This window comes from Gallus gallus, chromosome Z, assembly GCF_016699485.2.
Source record: "Gallus gallus isolate bGalGal1 chromosome Z, bGalGal1.mat.broiler.GRCg7b, whole genome shotgun sequence".
NCBI lineage: Eukaryota > Metazoa > Chordata > Aves > Galliformes > Phasianidae > Gallus > Gallus gallus.
Genome location: NC_052572.1, coordinates 66,983,412 through 66,996,240, shown reverse-complemented (window position 1 = coordinate 66,996,240; position 12,829 = coordinate 66,983,412). Strand labels below are relative to the sequence as shown.

Here is a 12,829-nt window from a genome sequence, read left to right as displayed (position 1 = left end):
TGGAAACAGACAGTGAGTTTTGATAGGAAAAAAAAAAACAACAGAAAACATCCTCTCTTCCATGCCCACAGACACCTCCATGAGACTGTGTGATTAAGCTGCGAGACTGGCTGCAACATGGGCTGTCTGAGGTCAGGCTGTGGGTGTAAAAGTGATCACTGCAGGCAGTGGTAGCTAGCTGCTCCGAAAGTAATGCCTCCAGTTCTATGATGTTGGCCCACGACATCAAAGGGGGATGCTGGTGGTACAGATATAGGGGCTGAGCCTCCCCACCAATATCCCATCACGTTTGGTTGCTGTGTGACAGATGGCAGCCAAGGGGCAGTCTGACAGAATGGTGCCTGGTCTGGAAGTGTCCATGAAGCAAAGGTATTTTTGCATTTCTCCATGTGGAAAAAAAATGGAACCCAGTGACATTCACTGACACTTGCTGGGTGTTCATAGAGACCAGCCAGTGGGTGTGAGCATGCTGTGGCAGCAGGTGATGTGTTTTAGCAGTGGTGACAATGACAGTGGGTCACCTCTGTGAGTTCAGACTATTTCTCTCTCACCTTTGGCTATGTGCAGTACTTGTTTCTTCAGAGAACCAGCGCTATACTGGTTTCAGTGTTTAAGAGTTGCAGCACGCAGGATGCCCAAACCCTGTGGCTCTGAGCACAGAGACAGTGACTGCTCTGTGCTGCTTTGAGTGCCCTGGAGGGGTCTGCACTCCATCACAGGCATTGCTGCCATAGTGATATCCTTGTATTGCTGCAGCCAAGCCTGAGGTCTCTTTGACAATGAGCTCTTAATTAATTTTAAATGACAAGCTAAGAACTCTTGAATGATCTTAGGAAATTAATTAGTTTAACCTTAAAGTAACCTTGTCAGGAAATAAGTTATTTCTGTATTAGGAAAAAGAGAAAAAGAGACACTGTTGCAGGTGGTTTGCTCAGGGCTGCACAGAAAATATTATCTGAGAAGTTAAAAAATAGAGACAAAAATCTTTCTGTAGTTTTGGATCTGAATCATAAAAGTGTCTTCATCCTCAGTGTTCTGCAGCCAGATGTAAGCATGGGGAAGTTATTCATATCTCTGCTGTGGCTCCAGTATCACTTTTCCCTTGGCCTCCTTAATTGAAAACGCATGCGATGTCCCTTTGAGATCTGTGCTGTCAAGGCTGAGGTGAAGCCAGGCAGCAGCAGGGGAAGCATGTGCTGTGAATGCTACTACCAGTTACTTTCTCCCTGGAGAGAGAAAAAAAGAAGTCGATGATCACTTTTAGCTCAGTCTTTGCCCTAATCTGAAAATGTATTTAATCTTTTTTTTTTTTTTGTCTTTGTCTTTGAAGAAGGAGGTTGGAGTTGGATCCCAGATCACCTACTGAAAGCTATAGCTGTAGTCACACGGGTTAGTCTGCAGTCTGGAGAGCAGCCTGGCTTCTGCTTGTGAGTCTGGTGGAAGCTCTGGAGAGAAGTCCGTACTGAGGTCCTGGTAGGTGGTGGCTGTCAATAAAGAGCAGCCTTCTCTACAGTTTCTTCATTAGTAGCTTATTTCAGAGTAAGTACTCTGCACCTAACTAATTAAATTTGCCCTGGTTTTGAGAGGTTTCTTTGGGGTTTCTCTATTAATAGCTCTTTAGGAACTTGTGTATAGATTCATTTGCCCTACAAATGCTGAAAAATGCCCTTTGCTTTAAGAGATACTGCAATTTTGTACACAAAAACTTTGAAAGCCTTTCTTGATCAGTGTCTCTTTATGTGTAGATTTTAACATCTGGAGATGTTAAACAATATAGAAATAGTCTTCCACTCTTCTTTCTGAGATAATTAGAATTTTTCAGCAGATGTCACCTGTTCTTTCTGGCTGTGTTGCAGCCTCCATTGCTTTCCTCCATTGCTTCTCTCTTCTCCATCAGAAAATAAACTCTTCAGATTATTTCCCTTGCACAAAAATCAAGGATCAAAGTGATCCAGCCTAAACCAACTGCCGAAAAAAAATCAAAAACTGCCCTATAGGCCTCTGCAAACCATTTCCAGAGATATCTGTGTGAAAAATAAAGTTATAGAGAAAATAATTTTACTTTTAAGACAAAAAATTCAGTGTATTTTATAGCTTATCCCCAACAGGCTGTGCTACCACTACAAATAAAATGCAGGAGCAGTGAATAGTAGTGAGGATTACTGGAATAAAAGAATTATGGAACTTTTAAACACAACTCTGGTGAGAGAAAAGTCTGTGAAACTGCACCTTTGGTCAGTTTGGATTTCTACAAATGCTACAAGCAGCATTTTAGATCTCAGGAAAGTTTTTTTTTACCTCCTATGGCCTCTAATTCTATTCTCAGATGCTTAAAGAAGAATCACGGTTTCTATTTAGACATTTCTAGCTTTCAGGATTTCAGCCTAAGAAAGAAGTGTCTTAAATGCAGGCTGGGCTTTGAAACCTACCAGGTTTATAAAGAAACTGGAATGTTTATTCCATGGTAGGACTTTTAGGCCTGTCCTGTGACTCTGAGTGAATCCCCTGCTGATACCTCAGGCATTCAGCCCTTCTCACTGCCAGCAATGCTGGGCGGCTGTGCACGATGCTCCTGGTACCAGGCACTGCCACCAGGTTAGGATGTGATCCTGCAGCCATGGGCAGACTCTGGGCCAGGGTGTGTTTGGTGCCTTCAGCTCCAAACACTTCCATGTGCTGCCTAATGCATCATGGTGCATTTCAGGTGCAAGGGCTCCATGTCTATTTCTTCCTTTTTCCAAAGAATTATTTTCTGCATCCTTCTTTAATCTGTTCAGGGTTGAGGAAAAGAGGAATAGTTAAAATAAATGGTTGTTTTCAACTCTGTGGTATGTGGCCATTCTTGTGACTGATAGTTTTTGATGTTCCAGGAATCACTTTTATTCTCTACATAAAAGAGTTCTTGGCAAACACATTGGTTTTGTACAAACATGCCACAGTCCAACAAGTATAAACTGAATCTGTTAAAACAAACTGAGAGGAAAGGCCCAATTAATCTCCTTCTCTCATGACCTCACATGCTCCTCCAGAGTATTCTGAACCAAATGGTTTGTAACTACCCTGCCCCACAAAATACACACATGTTCCTATACTGTCTGTCCTCCATATTTATTTAAGAAACAAGAGCAGTTTTTCATTTGCAAACCCTCACAGTGCAATAGCTAGCTAGATGTAATGTCACAGAATCTCAGAATCATAGAGTGGGTGGTTTGGGAAGGATCCTAAAGCCCACCCAGCCCTGAGCTCCTGCCATGGGAGCGCTGCCACCCAGCAGGTCAGGTTAGAACAGGGCCCATCCAACCTGGCCTGGAGCGCCTGTAGGGATGGGCACCCACGGCTTCTCTGGGCAGCTGTGCCAGGGCCTCCACTCATGACCAGCCTCCACCTGCACATGGAGCCATTGATCTTATCCCCAGGGTATGTAATTTTATTGTGGACGAAGAGAAGGTGTCATTGCAATGAGTCTTTTAATGACAGAGCTAAGAGATGAACGTGCTTTTTGGCACTCCATCTTTACCTGCAGTTTTCTGCCCCACTGGGTGTGTTGAGCAGCCCCACACTACAGATCTGGTATAATTTCCCACCTCTGTTCATGCTTAATGTTCAACAAACTCAGTAAGTACAATTAGGAAAACTGACTTCAGCAGAAAAACAGTATTTTGTCTCCCATTGTAGCAAAAGACATGACAACAGAGAAATGTGGAATGCTGGGCAGATGAGGAATCCAGGTTTCTGAATTACAGTATGTGTTAGATATGTTTTTGTTTTTGTTTTTGTCTGTCAGCTTTGCTTCACTTTCAGGAGCATGACTTCCTTGTCCTGTAGGGAGTAAACGCTTTTTATTTTATGCAGACTCAGCATCCACCAATTAATTCTCAAGTATAGGAATCCCAGCAGGGGAAGAAGCATTACTTTTACACAGAAGTTGCCATAATGAGATGAAGTTAGCCATGCTTTCTAAAATGTCCAGCAGCAGAAACTTCAGAGGAAAGTGTAAGAACTTATTACATGCTATCAACAGAGCGGCTTCCCTTAAAGCTGGCTCCAGACACAAAACAGGAGATCTTCAGTTTAAGCTTTGCCACTCATGTCTGATTTGAGTACAGGTTTCCACGAGATGACTTTTTGCACCGCTTTGTGAACCAGCTTTGCCTGCCCACATGAAACTAATACATCTGCACTGACTAGAAGTCAATATTTCATAGGCTAAAACAACACAAAGGTTCAGTTTTAAAGCTGCCATTACTCCAAGATACGACTTCATGTAGTATCCTGTGCAGGCAGACAGGGACAAAAAACAGCAAAGATCTGACGAAGAATGGATTTTTAAAGGCTTTTGGATAACAGAATGTAAAAATGCTCACATTTACCATTGTTATGCTTTCCCTGTTTTCAACATGAGATAAGTTTGAACTACTTTTTAATTTTAGATGTTTCAGAGATATTTTAGAACATCTCCATACTTTAGAAAATACTCTTTTAAGGTTACTAATCATTGCTGTATGTATTATGTGACTCTTCTTTTGTCCTTCACACGTAGTGTTTGAGAAAATGTTCCATAAGCAAGTACAACCTCCAGCATAATGTGAATAAGGAAGTTTTTTTACATTTCTCTATTTTATTGGCCATTTCCTTGTGGAAATAGAAAAAGATAAACAGTGACTCAATTTAAACAATAGAGGTAGCTGTAAACATAAAGGCCGTTTCACTGCTATCCAAAGAACTGGCTTTACACTAAAGTGCTTCTTTGAATGGAAGCCCAGGTAATTAGATTTCATCAGAAGGTGAAATCTGGTGCAGCTTGTATTATCAGGCAAATAACACAGAAAGATAAAACTGGATCCAAACTGTAAGCCACCAAGCTGATTTTGTGTAGCAAACACATTGCAGTGAACAATTATTAGCAGTAGTTGAGGAGAAATTTGGGGATTTCTTCCCATCTTTTCCCTCCTAGCATAATGCTTTTTTCTTCAGACATTTTTCCATAAGTGTGATTTTCTACATGACAGAGAGGAGCCTGAATTTGTGAGCTACATTCATGTATGGTCAAGAGTTCAAAATAAGATTAAAACATCTAGAAACTCACCTGTTTTAATAAGAAAAAGAAAAAAAGAAGTTCATCATTTTTAAGCCAGTGCATTGTTTCTGTCACCCGGTTTGTTACTCCCCAGATAAAGTGAGGCAGCGTATATGCAGATGCATTTAGTTGCATGCTTCCATCTCTCAAATACAAAGTTCAGCTTTGAAGTTGTCCAAAAAAAGAACTTTCTGCAGTCTGAGTTTTGTGCTGTCTCCTGTAAACAAACATCAGTGGTTTTAACAGGAACAAAACTCAGGTAATCATACAGTAAACTAGTGTCTTAAAGTAGTGCAGATCTGTTCAAACCGATCAGTCCTGCTCAACTTGATTTCTGAAGAAGACAAATGAAAAGCATGGCATGTCTGATCTCTGGACATTTGTATAATGTCTTAGGTGAAGGTAGTACAGGATGGGAGAACACAATAGGTTCACAGCCCTGTCACAGCTTGGACTTCTAAGTAGGGAAGGGATGAGTGTCAACCATGTTCCTTGAGCTCAGAATGAGCACATAGGAGCCAAACTTCTCTTATTTTTCTACTTCATTTTCTACTGATTTTGGTGATTTTTTCAGAGTTCGCAACTCGCTGATCAAAATTGTCCTTGCATTTGTACTCTACCAGGCTTCAGCAAATCTTTTGCATCTCTTCTTGCAATTAAGTGTTAAGAGTATCCCTTGCAATTAAGTATTCACAGGCTAATGTGGCCCCTGCCAAAGGTCTGGTTTTTATGTTCCTTATAATAACAGACTGGATGAACAGGTGCAAGAAGACTACAGAGCTAGTATGTGAGTCTTTAAGTCAACAAAACTCACAGTTTCACAGCTGCTGTGGGGGTATAATCGGTCAAAAAATGTTGCCTATGCAGTCCAACATTCACTGTGCTCACATCCGCTATTTGGTGTCCATAAACATTCAGCAAGCATCAATGGATATCAATGGGCGTCATTTTTTCTGCGTGGAGGAATGCAATGACACACCTTTGCTTCATCCACACGTCCATGTCAGACACCATTCTGTCACAGTGCTCCTCTGCTGTCACCTGTCACATGACAACTGCATGTGATGGGATATTGGTTGGAAGGCTCAACCTCTACTGCCATACCACTACCATCCCCTTCTGATATCGTGGGTGAACATCACAAAATAGTAGGCATTAATTTCGGATCAGTCCTTGTGTATCTGGTTGGTTTACCAACATAAATGTGTACATCTGGAGAAATTCTAGTTCTGAAAACAGTTACAGACCTGACCAGGGAAGGCTGGCCAGCAAGCAGCAACACTCAGAGGAAAAAGAAGGTCAATACTTGAACAGGTTGCGTATAGTCTGTCTTAACGTCATACTCATACTCATACTCATACTCATACTCATACTTTAAGTTGCTAATAGCTGCAGAAGTTGGGTGCAGAGAGATACCAGATCCTGCAAAGGTGTTTGCATGGGCTTGGACATCCCAGGAAACTCTGCAGAAATTGGAAGGATTTCTTAGGCCTTTTAAAAGGTAGCAGAAAAATATGTGCTTGTAAGTATAAAACAATCGTTACAGTAAGTGTAGTCACTGAAAGCAAAGCAAAAAAGATATTTACAAACATGCTGTCTTCTAGCCCAGCCCAGTGACGTAAAACCTACATATAGTTTGGAAGAAAAAAACAGGGTGAGGGTTCGTGAACAATGAAAGATACAGGGCACCCTGTCACTGATACTCAACTTAGGGTCGTAGCTGCTCTTTATTACCTGAAGAATAATTTTACGAGAAAGATTCATCGTAACACGCTGTTCTATAGATGTGAAAGGGCCCAGATGAAGATCGCACCCACGGGAATTCTTAGAGCTCATCTGGGATTATTGAAAGCACAGTGTATGACTCATCTGCTGGGTCATGCTGATAAAAAATGACATTTCCTGCCAGTAAGAGTACTCTTTGCTGGTTTTGTGCTGTCTAGAAAGCTGACTATTCCAGTGGTGCAGTGCACTGGGCATCTCTTCACCAGCTTTCCCATATTCTTTCCCATCTTGTGGCAGGGAGATTGCATGAAAACATAGTTTGAAATGCTTTCACTACCTATGCAACTTCTGCATTTACTCTGCATTAAGCTTTTAAAACAAGACTCCCCAGCATGGGAAAAATACAGGAAACTCTGTGGCCACCCCTGGAATCAGGCAAGCTGGGCAATCTCCTGTCAGATTTGGAGGTGTCTCACATGGCTGTGTCTGCACAGCCACAGAGTTCTGTCCAGTACACCTGCATGCCCTGTAAATGGGTAACGATTACCTGCACTCCTTGCAGGTGATCCTAACTTTCAGTACCACCTCTCATCCTAGGGAAGCCAATGATAGATGAGTTAGGGCATGATATTAGCGCTTCGTGACCGATCGCTTTCAGTATCAGTAGTGTGGGAAATCTCCACATATATCAGAATCCCATAGTTTATCCCACATGTGAGGACGGAGAGGTCCTCTGTGTTCTGCTTAGGACCACAGGAAACAGGGGTTTGTGGAAGGCTGATGGTGACCACCGGCTGAAGGACATGAAGGCCTCCAGGGATGGTAGGACTACCTCTTAGTAATCCTTGTATCAGAGAACCTGTGACAGTGAACAGCACCCTTTATCTTTTCTGTTTGCACTGTAAGATCATCGTAAGAGTTTAACATGCATGATCTGAATGTCATTCCCCATGCCCCTGATACCAGCACCTCCTGTGTTCACCAGAAGAGGAGGGGAATGACACAGCTCTGGCTATGTGCTAAATCAAACACAAGCCTGGCGCTGACCTACGCTATCTCCAACAACTGCAGGTGAACTCTTACTGTCAGAGGATGGAGAAGAGCTGCCAGAAATAACAGCCTGAATGTCAGTTAGAAATATTTTAGTGAGCATGGAATGATGACAGTAGTAGAGAGGAACAAAAACAAGTTTTAATCCCTAAATTTAAAAAGCTAAAAAGCTCCTCTGCGCACTTTGGGTTTCTTGCTTGAATACCAGTCCTTCTTTAAATTACATTTCACAGCAGGTAGATATTTACTGACACTATACTCCAGATGAAAACAAATCCCCTGAAACTTTTCCCAGACTTGACTATTGTGAAGATTCTTCTTAGTTCACATCTACAACTTCAACTTTCTGTTGGTGAAACACTAAGGCCAGGACACGAATGAAGATAGGCATGCAGTGCACAGGTATTGAGCTGAGAACTCTGAGTTGTACCCGTATTAACTTCCTGTGTGACCTCAGGAAAGTCATAGAGTGCGTCATCCCATCCTCCCTGGCTGTCATGGAGGTAATGTCTATTTCAAATTACTCCTGCCAGTTACTCCTTAAAAGAGGGATTATTCACATTTATTTCACTTGTATGGTATGCCCCTATGTAGACGTGTGCCTTCCTTATTCCATTTATCATTACTCCATTACTGACTGACTCACCTAGAGTAGATACTTGGCTTGTATGTGATGAGATGTAGATGATACGAATCTGGGTCTTAGTTTATGATATGTATGTTTGGGTTTAAAATGAGTTATGTTATTCATAAAAATACATAACTATAATATAGTTATTATCCTTTCCAGCTTGTCTTTCACAGCTAAATACTGAGCTCTTTAGGGATGGGACTGTTGCTCAATGCAGTGTGTGCAGTACCTAACACAGCAGATCCCACAGTCACTGCTGGCAATGCTATCTGTGACTCCTGTCACATGTAGTGGTTGACTCAGAGTCTCAGGGTCTGTAGTCCAATGCTTACACTACAGTCTCAGCTTTCGCTTTAATGAAAGACAGGCTTATTTGCTGTTGGAGAATATTAGCAGATGAAATCTGGCATTCAAATCAAAAGGAATTCAGATCACAATTCTCTCTCTCTCTCTCTCTCTCTCTTTCTCTCTCTCCATTTTATTCTTTGGGTTGAAATAATTTAATACTCACAGAGACAATAATTTTCAGCCTGGCTCCTGGCTGTGATGAAGGCGTCACCTCATTTCCACAGAGTAGGCAGACTCCTGCACCTATTAAGAGTCAAGATAGGTACCTGGTTAAGGATGTGTGTTTGGAACAAATTTCTGGGTTTGGCTATCTTCCTGAAGTCTTGATGTTTTGAACATCACAGAGAAGTGCTACAAACATCAAAGGCTGAATTTATGCCCCTTGTCAGTGCAGCACTGATCTATGCCTGTCTATGCCTGGAGTTCCTATGCATTACCCACAATGCAAACAAGAATGGTGACACCTGGTCTTCTCTCTGCTTTCTTCCCATGTGTTTGTGGGTGCATTTTCTGGGGTGTTCCTGCATTCCTATCATTCCCAGTTATGCTTTTCAGAATTTTGCCCACTGGTTGGAGTTTCGCTGTTCATGCTATAAACAAGTGTCAATCATTCTTACCAGATTAACCTGCAGGTAAATCTCTGAATAGTATGGAGTTTGCTCAAGGGACTGGGATTAAGGACAGCACGCCTTGTATTGTCAGCTGATGCCATTGTCACAGGGGCTGCACTGTGAACCCAGCGGGAGTCCATGACAAATCCTGGCAAAGCCCATACATGACCAAGGCAGCGTGAATCCTGGTGCCATAGTCCTCAGGTACGTCAGAGGTGTCGTGCCCCAGGTTTACCTGTTCTTACTATGAAATGGAAACCCAGCATCTATGACCTCAGACCGACAAGGAATGCACTGAACTATCTGGCTCAGATCCAGCTCTTGTGACGAGAATGAAGATGGGTAGATTGTAAATCAAGCAGGGAAGGGGACAGAGCTGAATAACCTGAAGTGTGAGTTTGCTCCTGGGATACAGACACATCTATTGGCTTGAGACTGACAGCTGAATTAGATCGTGACAATGTCTTTGCAGTAGCAAAAATGAGGATAGCATCGCTAAGGCTGTTCACATTAAAAACTGGACACATTCAATTTTTTTTTTTCTTTGAAGTTTTGACAGAGTAATATCATAGCTAGAAGGAAGAGGTCTCATTGAACAGTCTCCATAGCACACGAGAAGCACAGTAATAAGGTCTGGAAACTGGAGACTTCCCCTTAACTGTTAGCTACAAAAGAAGCTTTTTGGCTGGAATCAGCAGTAATAAAGACTGAGCTGAACAGCTCCATTTCACTAATGGCTGTTGCTATGGAAATGAGGAAAATATCCTTGTTCTTAAAATTACAAGAACATGCGGGATAATGAGGAAAAAGCCATACGTTATAGCAGCCTGCCTTAAGTGGTTCCACCAAACTGGACAGGAATGTGTAGGTCCGTATGCAGCTTTATCCCCAGCCTGCCATTGTTTGCTCACTCTCTAACTGTCCAGCATGGGTGTTCCCAGCGTCAGCCCTTGCACATTTACAATAGGACCGCAGAGCCAACACGGTGCTGGGGCTGCAGCGGTGCTCCTGGGGGCTCCACACTGTTTTGCCTGGGGTTTCCATGGGAACCACTGACTCTGCTGAGAAAAGAAAGGTGCAGAAACTTCAGCTAAGCTGTTTAAAAGAGCAGCTGCTAGCTGCTTTTGCAGCCTGGTGGAGACAGAACAAAGAAGGCTTTACTAGGAAACAGGATGAGAGAAACTGACTTTTTTTTTTTTTTTTTAATATAAATATGCACGCTACAGGAAATGGGTTACAAATTTTTAGTGTATTGGCCCCGTTATTCAGCATAGGGTAAAATTCACCGGAAAGCACATAGCACACTTAGGGCTCCGTGCATCATTAAAACCATCATACTAAAAGCAAAATGTACTATTCTGGGTAACGTGTCTGCAATACAGACAGTACACGTGAGACTGAGAAGCAGAAAACAGTCCTTGGCTTTGGCCAGAGGTTGGAGAGAATACAACACCTGAATACAGCTTACCTTCTGCTTTGTAATTGCATCTGTTGGACTCTTGAGTTCCAGGGGCGATACCCCTGTGTATTACACCAGCTCCTGCTCCTTTGTTACCAGTTCTAATGTCAGCTTTCATATCAGGAGCACATTGTTGCCTGGAGGAAATGCAGACCGGAGCAGGGCTTCCTTGAGGCTCTGTCTGCTGGCATTCAACCCTGCAGGATGAAGGAACCTTTGAAATAGAGAAGACAATGCATTATGACTTGACGGTAGACAGGGACAAATGTGACTTGAAAGGTATCCAATTAATTAAAAATAAACACATAAATGAGAGAACAGCTCCATGGACTGACTACTTCTATCAAAATTACAAAAGAGAAATTGCTCTGAAAGACACCTTGCTAGATTTACGTGGTATATTTATTGAGGTCACAGTTGTATCCTGGAATTTTTGTGAAGCATTAATTGTAACATGAAAACTGGAAACCACTACACACACTGAGTTTGTTCTCTTAATCTTTGTTCACTTAAAGCTCATGGATAAATTCTACAGGCTTTGCAAGAAATCATGCAAAAAGGGCGTGTGAGATACTAGTTTTCCAGCAGTATTGAGGTAATTATTTGATTTTTCTTTCCTGCTAGGTATCAGCTTTGATAGACTTAAAAAATATTCCATCTAGTATCTCTTACATGGTAGCACCTCAAAGAACTTGAGAAAGGGCTATAACTGTCCAAGGTAGTTTGATACTTTGGCTAGCACATGGAGTGACCATTACACCCAGCCTGGCATGCTGGCTTTGTTTTGCCAGCAGGCTGAAACATAAGGCATCGTGGTACCACTCTGCATTATTGCTGATACCACGTCAAGGTGAAAGTGGGAGTGCAGAAGCTCCTGAGATTTCTTTCTGCCTTGGGTGACTGGGTCATACAGATGGAGACTTGTAAACTTCTGTGAGAAAAGTGAGGTTGCTGTCACTACTTCAAGCTGATTCCCCATGCAGATGCTTCTGTCCCTCAGTAGGTGTCAGGTGGATTAAGAAGTCCATTGCCAAGGTGGACTGAATGATGAAAGGCAGACTTATGCTGCAGGATGATTACTCGACTGAAGACTTTGCTGTGACACCAGGAGCCTGTTTTCAGACTAGTGTCAAGTAAAGCTTGGCTTGAATGTTTCAGTAGAACAGCCCTCTCATAGAGGAGGATGATGGTGTTGGGCCTGGAGAGAAACACCTGAACCATCCTGTAAAACTGAACCAAGTGCTAATCCAACTGTCCATCATGAAATAAAGTAATTTAGGCTGGGGTCAGTGGGGTCATCTGCATCTCCATACATCAGATCAGTGCTTCTGAGATTACTCTCCTAGTGCAGCTTTTCAGATTGTTCAAAAAACAGCAAACAAACAAAAGTAAGACCTTACTATTGCCTCCAGCAGCCCATTAAACTTTGTATCTCAATTATCCTTTCAGTAAAAGGGTGCTGATCATACCTAATTGCCCCACTGAAGTGTCATGAGAATAGATTATTGTTCATAATCAGCTTACATGTTGAAAAATGATGCCTTTTAAATATTCAGGAACAGAACAGTTCATTCTACTGTTAACACTCACATAAAAAGGAGCAGAGAATAGAAAAAATCACAGTTAAGACTGACTTCCCCATGAGCACATTCTGCAATAATGACTTCAGGACGAAATAAGCCAGGCACATGAGAATGATGCTAAGACACTTCTGGCAGGATTTCCAGCACTGCAGAAGTGTCAGCTCATGGCTCATCCAAAGGAGTCAAGGTCACTGTGGGATATGCACAGATGAGCAAGGGCTGTTAACAGGGATGAAAGAAGGCAACACATACGTTACTATTGCTTAATGTGTGTTTGAGCATTATTTTCCCTGGGCCCTCTTGAACACACCTTGGTACTTGGGAGCACTTTCATAAGGAGTGGTT

General features: G+C 42.2%; 1 long non-coding RNA gene across 1 annotated transcript; it reads right to left on the bottom strand.

The window, feature by feature from the left end:
- Positions 1-866: 866 nt before the first annotated feature.
- On the bottom strand, positions 867-10,565 carry LOC121108560. Its single transcript, XR_005843167.2, has 4 exons — positions 10,259-10,565; positions 8,995-9,074; positions 5,087-5,294; positions 867-1,226 (listed from the first exon to the last, which is right to left on the bottom strand). It is a non-coding gene; the product is annotated as an uncharacterized LOC121108560 (long non-coding RNA).
- Between the last annotated feature and the right edge of the window lie 2,264 nt (positions 10,566-12,829).